Here is an 8225-nt window from a genome sequence, read left to right as displayed (position 1 = left end):
TTAAGATGGATCCTCACTCTGTCACCAGGCTGGAGTGCAGCGGCGCAATCTCAGCTCACTGCAATCTCTGCCTCCAGGGTTCAAGTGATTCTCCTGCCTCAGCCTCCTGAGTAGCTGGGGTTACAGGCACATGCCACCACACTCAGCTAATTTTTGTAATTTTAGTAGAGACAGGGTTTCACCATGTTGCCCGGATGGTCTTGATCTCCTGACCCCGTGATCCACCCATCTCAGCCTCCAAAAGTGCTGGGATTACAGGCATGAGCGACCATGTCCAGCCATACTTTTTTACTTTCACAAATAATGCTATTATAAAATTGTGTACAAGTTTTTGTGTGGACATACTTTTTTCATTTCTCTTGGATAAATACCTAGAAGTAGAACAGCTGGGTCATATGGTAACTCTCTGTTTAACCTTTGAGTAACCCCTAAACTGTTTCCCAAAGTGGATGCACCGTATTACATTTCCACTAGGATCATATTAGGGTTTCAGTATTTCCACGTCCTCGTCAATAATTGTTATTTTCTGACCTTTAATTATAGCCATCCTAATAAGTGTAAAGTAGCATCTCATTGTGGTTTTGATTTGCATTTCTTTAATGACCAATAATGATGAGCACTTTTTAAGTGACTTTTAGCCATTTGAATATCTTCTTTGGAGAAACTTCTATTCAGATCCTATGCTCATGTTTAAATTGGCTTATTTTTGTTACTTTATTATTGGTTTCGACGTGTTCTGTACATATTCTGAACAGCAATCCCTTATTCAGTATATTATTTGAAAACATGTCTCCCATTCTTGGGGACGCTTTTCACTTTCTTGACAGTATCATTTGCCATACAAAATTTTTAATTTTGACAAAGTCCAGTTTATCTGCTGTTGTCATTTGTGTTTTTCATGTTGTGTCTAAAACTATTGCCTAACCCAACATCACACACACAAAAAATTACTTCTTTGCTTTCTTCTAAGAGTATTATAATTTTAGCTCTTAAATTAGGGTCTATGATCATATTTTAGCTAATTTTTGTATGTGATGTGAGGCAGGGGATACAGTTTTATTCTTTTGCATATGGATATCCAGTTGGCCTAGCACCATTTGTTGCAGAGACTTTCTTCCATTAAATTGTCTGGGATCCTTTGCCAAAAATTAATTAACCATAAATGTAAGAGTTTATTTCTGGAGTCTTAATTCTATTTCATTGATCCATATGTCTCTGCATATGCCACCACCACACTGTCATTGTTGTGTCCTTATGGTAAATTTTGAAGTGTGAGTCCTCCAACCTTGTTTTTCTTTCTTTCTTTTCTTTTCTTTTTTTTAGATGAAGTCTTGCTCTGTCACCCAGGCTGGAGTGCAGTGGCACAATCTTTGCTCACTTCAACATCCACCTCCCAAGTTCATTCAATTCTCCTGTCTCAGCCTCCCAAGTAGCTGGGAATACAGGCACGTGCCACCATGCCCAGCTAATTTTTTGTATTTTTAGTAGAGACAGGGTTTCACTGTGTTAGCCAGGATGGTCTCGATCTCCTGACCTCCTGATCTGCCCACCTAGGCCTCCCAAATTGCTGAGATTACAGGCGTGAGCCACCATGCCTAGCCTGTTTTTCTTTCTTAAAATTGTTTTAGCTATTTATGGGTCCTATGAACTTTAGGATTAGCTTGCCAATCTCTGAAAAAATAAAAGGCAGCTTGAATCTTGGTAGGGATTTCATTGAATCTTTAGTTGGAATTGGGGAGTATTGACATCTTAACAATATTAAGACTTCCAATCTAGGAACATGGGATATATTCCCATTTATTTAAATCTTCTTTCATTTCTTTCAACAATCTTTATAGTTATTACATCTTTGCATTTTGGCACATCTGTAATCAAATGTATTTCTATATATTTTATTCTTTCTAATGACATTGTAAATGAATTTATTTTCATAATTTCATTTCTAGGTTGTTTATTGCTAATGTATAGAAATACAACTTATTTTTCCATATCAATAATAGATTGTACGAGCTTGCTGAACTTGTTTATCAGCTCTAATAATTTAGATGTGTGTATGTGTGTGCCTTAGGATTTTCTATATAGAATACCATGTCATCTTCAAATACAGGTGGTTTTTCTTTTTTCTTTCTAATCTCATGCCATTTTTTTCTTTGATAATTGACTTTATTTGAACCTCCAGAACTATGTTGAATAGAAGTGGCAAGAATGGATGTTCTTGTCTTGTTCCTAATCTTAAAGGGGAAAGTGTGAAGTCATTAAGGATAATGTTAGGAGTGAGTTATTTGCAGATGTCCTTTAACAGGTTGAGGAAGTTCCCTTCTATTCCTAGTTTGTTGAATGTTTTTTACTATGAAAAGTTTTTTTTTTTTTATTCTTTTGCCAGATGCCTTTTCTATGTCTATTGACATGATTATATGTTTTTCCTTTATTCTATTAATATGGTATATCATATTGATTTGTTCATACGATGAATCAACACTGCATTCCTAAGATAAATCCCACCTGGTTTTGATGCGTAATCCCTTTTCTGTCCTCTTGGATTCAGTTAGCTAGTAGCTAGTATTTTTGTAGTATTTTGCATCTGTATTCACAAGGGATATTGGTCTGCAGTTCTCAAGTGGTATCTTTGTCTGCTTTTGATATCAGGATAATACTGGCCTACATAGAAGGAATCAGGAAATGATCTTTCTGGTTATGTTTTTTGTATGAGATTGTGAATAATTGGTGTTACATCTTCTTTAAATATTCGACAGAATTTATCAAGGAAGTTTGGTCCAAGCTTTTCTTTTGGAGAAGTTTTCTGATTATTAACTCAATCTTTTCTCATTATAAACCAACTGAGAGTTTCTGTTTCTTCTTGAATCTATTTTGATCATTTCTTTTTTTTTTTTTTTTGAGATGGATTCTTGTCCTATCATTCATTCTGGAGGCTAATGGCATGATCTCAGCTCACTGCAACCTCTGCCTCCCCGGTTTAAGCAATTCTCCTGCCTCAGCCTCCCAAGTAGCTGGGATTACAGGGGTGCCCCACCACACCAGGCTAATTTTTTGTATCTTTAGTAGAGAAAGGGTTTCACCATGTTGGCCAGGCTGGTCTCGAACTCCTGACCTCATGATCCACCCGCCTTGGCCTCCCAAAGTGCTGGGATTACAAGCGTGAGCCACCACTCCTGGCCCGATCATTTCTTTATCTAGAAATTTGTCTGCTTCATCTAGGTTGTCTAATATCTTGGTATATGATTGCTCATAGTATCCCCTCATCCATTCTTAATTTTAGTGATTTGAGTCTTCGGTTTTTCCTTGGTGAGTCTAGCTAAATAATTTAGTTTTTGTTGAGGTTTTTAAAGACAAAACTTTTGGTTTCTTTCATTTTTTCTAGCATTTTTCTAATCTCTACTATTTATTTCCTTTCTAACATTTAGCATTTTCCTCCTACTTGTTTTAGTTTTAGTTTGCTCATCTGTGTCTAATTCCTTTCTAAAACAATTTCAGTTTTTATTACAGATTAAATGGCACAAGTGCAGGTTTATTACATGAGTATAATTCTTGACACTGAGGCATGGGGTACAAATAATCCAGGTGGTTAGCACAGTACCCAATAGGTGGTTTTTCAGCCCATTTCCTCCTCCTTTCCTCCCATCTAGAAGTCCTCATGTCTATGTATATTCAGTGTTTAGCTCCTGCTTATAAGTGAGAACATGCAGTATTTGGTTTTCTGTACTTGCATTAATTGGCTTAGGATAATGGCCTCCAGCTCCATCTATACTGCTGTGAAGGGCATAATTTTATTTTTATGGCTGTGTAGTACTTTATAGTGAATATGCACCACATTTTCTTTATCCATCTACTGTCGGTGGCCACCTAGGTTGATTTCATGTCTTTGCTATTGTGAGTAGTGCAGGAATGAGCATATGAGTACATTAGTTTTTTTGAAAGGATGAATTATTTTTCTTTGAGTATATACTACTGGTTCAGCCACTGTATAAAGCAATTGGGAGACTTCTCAAAGAAGTGAAAAAGAACCACTTCTTTGAGTATATACTACCCAGTATATATATATATATATATACTCAAAAAGTAGTTCTTTTTCACTTCTTTGAGAAGTCTCCCAATTGCTTTATACAGTGACTGAACCAGTTTGCGTTCCTATCAACAGTGTATAAGCACTCCCTTTTCTCTGAAGCCTTGACAGCATCTGTTATTTTTTGACTTTTTAGTAATCAGAATTCTGACTGGTGTGAGATGTTACCTTGTTGTCATTTTGATTTGCATTTCTCTGATGAATAGTGATGTTGAGCATTTTTTCATGTTTGTCAGCTGCTTTGACATCTTCTGTTGAGAAGTGTCTTTTCCTGTCCTTTGCTCCCCCCACCTTTTTAAATTTTTTTGAGAAAGGGTCTCACTCTGTCATCCAGATGGGAGTGCGGTAGCATGATCTTGGCTCACTGCAACCTCCGCCTCCCAGGTTCAAGCCATTCTCATGCCTCAGCCTACTGAGTAGCTGGGATTACAGGCAACACGCTACCCAGCTAATTTTTGTATTTTTAGTAGAGATGAGGTTTCAACATATTGGCCAGGCTGGTCTTGAACTCCTGACCTCAAATTATCTTCCCACCTTGGCCTCCCAAAGTGCTGAAATTACATGGGTGAGCCACTGTGCCCAGCCCCTTTGCCCATTTTTACAAATGGAGTTATTTGATTTTTGCTTTTTAAATTTTTACATTTCCTTACAGATTCTGGACATTAGACCTTTGTTGGAAGTGTAATTTCCTAATATTTTCTCCCATTTTATGAGTTGTCTCTTTATTGATAATTTATTTTACTGTGCAGAAGCTCTTTAGTTTAATTAGGTACCAATCATCAATTTTTTGTTACAATTGCTGTTCGAAACTTGGCCATAAATTATTTTCCAAAGCCAATATCGAGAAGAATATTTCCTAGGTTTTCTCCTAGGATTTTTATAGTTTGAGGTCCTCCATTTAAATCTCTAATCTGTCTTGGTTTTTTTAGATATAGTCAGAGGTGGGGGTCCAGTTTTTTAAAATATAATGAGAGGTAGGAGTCTAGTTTCTTCTACATATGGCTAGCCAGTTATCTCAGCACCATGTATTGAATACAGAGTTGTTTTCTCATTGCTTATTTTTGCCAATTTTTCAAAGGTCAGATGGTTGTAGGTGTGCAGGTTTATTTCTGAGCTCTCTATTCTGTTCCATTGGTCTATTTGTCTCTTTTTGTACCAGTACCATGTTGGTTATGGTAGCCTTATAGTATAGTTTGAAGTTGGGTAATGTGATGCCTTTGGTTTTGTTCTTTTTGCCTAGGATTGCTTTTACTATTTGGGCTCTTGTTTGGTTCCAAATGAAGTTTAGAATACATTTTTCTAATTCTGTGAAAAATGATACTGCTATTTTGATAGGGATAGCATTGAATCTGTAAATTGCTTTGGGAAGTATGGCCATTTTAACAGTATTGAGTCTTCTCATCCGTAAGCATGGGAATTTTTTTCCCCTTTATTTGTCATCTGATTTCCTTCAGCAATGTTTTATAGTTCTCCTCGTAGAGATCTTTCACCTCCTTGATTAGATGAATTCCTAGGTATTTCACTTTTTTGTGGTTATTGTAAATGGGATTGTGTTCTTAATTTGGTTCTCAGCTAGAACATTAATGATGTAGGGAAATGCTACTGATTTTGTATCCTGAAACTTTACTGAATTTGTTCATCAGTTCCAGGAGCCTTTTGGTGGAGTCTTTAGGGTATTCTACGTAACTCATGTCATCAGCAAAGAGAGATAGTTAGGCATCTTGTTTTCCTATTTGTTCATCAGTTCCAGGAGAAAACAGAATCCAGAAGCACATCAAAAAATTTGTTCGCCACCATCAAGTATAGTTTATTCCTGGAATGGAAGGTTGATTCCACATATGCAAATGAATAAATGTGATTCAGAAGAATCACATTTTTGTCAATTTTTCAAAGGTCAGATGTGAATGAGAAGATTGTGTATTCTGTAGTTGTTGGGTGGAGTATTCTTTAGATGTTTATTAGCTCCAATTGGTCAAGTGTCCAGTTTAAGGCCAGAATTTCATTGTTAGTTTTTCACCATGTGGGTTCTTCTGCGGGGAACACAGAGCTGTGCCACTAACATAATTCAGGTAGAGGTGGGTCCACTGCTTGGAGCCCCAACTGGTGCATCCCACACAGCTAGGAGGAGCAGGAGTGGGTGAAGTCACCTGTTCCACCACCTGAGTGCTTCCCAGGGGAAGACAGGGTTGTGCCGACCTGAATTGTTCAGGCAAAAATGGGTCTGCTATGCAGGAAGCCCCACCAGGGATGCACCTCCTGGCTATGAGCAGTAGGGGTAGCAGGAGTCACTCATTCGGCTGTCTGGGTGCTTCCTAGGAGAACATGGTGCTATACCCATCTGCAGAGTTTTTAGACAAAAGTAGGGTCACTGTGCTAGAAGCTGTCATCAAGCATTGTCTTGTGAGGTGGAGTTGAGCATTCTTACCACCACAACTGCAGCCTGTATTAGAGGTATGGCAGAAGGCACCAGGCTATTCTGGGAACCAAGGCCTATGGTGGTCCCTTGTGGACTTGAGTGTTGCCCCCATAAACACTCTGGGCAGCTGTCTGTATCAGTCTGTATGCCTGGGGTCAGGAGGAATCTCCCATCCCAGGATTGTACAGGTCCCTGCGGAAAGCGTGGATCCCCAGGGGCTCTCGCTCACTATGGAAACCCATAGTAATCTGGTTGAATTCTCTTTAACTGCCTTATACATGTTTATAAATTGCTGTTTGAATCCCCTTCCCAAGATATGACTGGTAATTGTATGTGGTTTGTATTAATTTCATTCCTCGGAGGTTGGGGAAGCCAGAGAGGGAGTAGGTGACTCTAGGACTCTGTACAACCTCCTGAAGTGACATTTTTCTCTGTGATTGTTTTAAAACTCACAAACTGGTGGCTGCTTTACCAGTTGCAGGGTAAGGGAAGTATCTAGTTCTATGGGACGTGCCCTTGAGGTTTTGTTTTTGTACTTCTTTATAGTGGCTGTTGTCTGCTTTGGTGACTTACCTTGTGCACAATAATATTGCTGGGCCTGATTTCTTTTCTAGCAAATCTTTCTAATGCAGCTAAGACATTTAGATCTAAGAGATAATTTTCCAGACCTTTTTCTGATTTCTTTCTGGCTAGAAGGGGTATGTAATTAATCTTCATTCGGGCTAGGGCAGAAATGGGTTTTTCTTTTTTAAACAGGGATCTATGTTTCTAGTTGAGAAGTTTATCTCTTTCTTCTGGGCCACTTATTACCTCAGTCACCTTTTCTACCAAAAGTGGGATATCAGTAGGGTATTTGAATGTAATGACTCACCTTTCACCCTCTGTATGTGTGATCCTTTGTGGAGAAAGAGCTGTGTCTTAGCTCTGTGATATGAGTTGAGCCCCTTCTCCGGATTCTGAAGATTCTTTTCATGTTTGGTTTCTTTTTGTTTGTGTATTTTAGTTATGGAAGAGGAGATTCATTATGCCCGTCTACTTCCTAAAATCCATCATCCGTTTTCTCAGCATTTCTCCTATTTACACAGCTTCTCTGTTTCTATTGGCTGCTTCCTCCTCACTGGAACCATGTTTAAGTCATTCCTCATCATGGACTGGGGAGGACAAGCATGACACCATGGCTTCTGTTGATGTTTCTATCACCTTACATCTTTCTATTACCAAATATTTTCATCAAAAAAATCTTGTATTAAGTATAAAGGTAAAAGGATAAATATAAAGGGTTCAGACAACATAGAAAATAAAAAAGCCTTGGAATTCATCCATAATTCTCCCCATCCTGCAATAGTCCTGATTAACATTTTCATATATAACCTTACAGTTTTATATTTTATGATTTGCATACCTTGTTTTAATTTAAAAAATGGAATTATACCAAGTGATTTGAAACTCTTATTTCCAACTTTTGTTTGTTTTAAAACTGTTCATTTAATATCATAATTGACATCTTTCTGTGTTAAATACAGATTTGTGTAGTCATTTTTAATTGCTTTATGGGTTCCATTGTACACTTATACTATTTAATTAGTTCCCTACTAACAGATATTTAAATCATTTAAAATATTTCTTTTTCATTATCTATAGATTGATGAATAGTCTTTTTCTATCATTTTGAATTCTATTTCCTTGAGGTATATTTTTGAACATGAAATTTGTGAGTTAGCTAGTATG

The 8225-nt window shown here is 37.5% G+C and overlaps 1 long non-coding RNA gene across 1 annotated transcript in view; it reads right to left on the bottom strand.

Annotated features, from left to right (window-relative positions):
- Nucleotides 1-7797, bottom strand: part of LOC119470125 — a 25068-nt gene extending 17271 nt beyond the window's left edge. Inside the window, exons 1-2 of the long non-coding RNA XR_005198994.1 lie at nucleotides 7785-7797; nucleotides 7671-7675 (exon numbers count right to left, since the gene is read on the bottom strand). This is a non-coding gene — a long non-coding RNA (uncharacterized LOC119470125). The remainder of the gene's footprint in view (nucleotides 1-7670; nucleotides 7676-7784) is intronic.
- Nucleotides 7798-8225: the final 428 nt, after the last annotated feature.

The sequence above is a fragment of the Cebus imitator genome, unplaced genomic scaffold (assembly GCF_001604975.1).
Source record: "Cebus imitator isolate Cc_AM_T3 unplaced genomic scaffold, Cebus_imitator-1.0 Scaffold23, whole genome shotgun sequence".
In the NCBI taxonomy this organism is placed as follows: domain Eukaryota; kingdom Metazoa; phylum Chordata; class Mammalia; order Primates; family Cebidae; genus Cebus; species Cebus imitator.
This window is presented reverse-complemented; position numbering and strand designations above follow the sequence as displayed.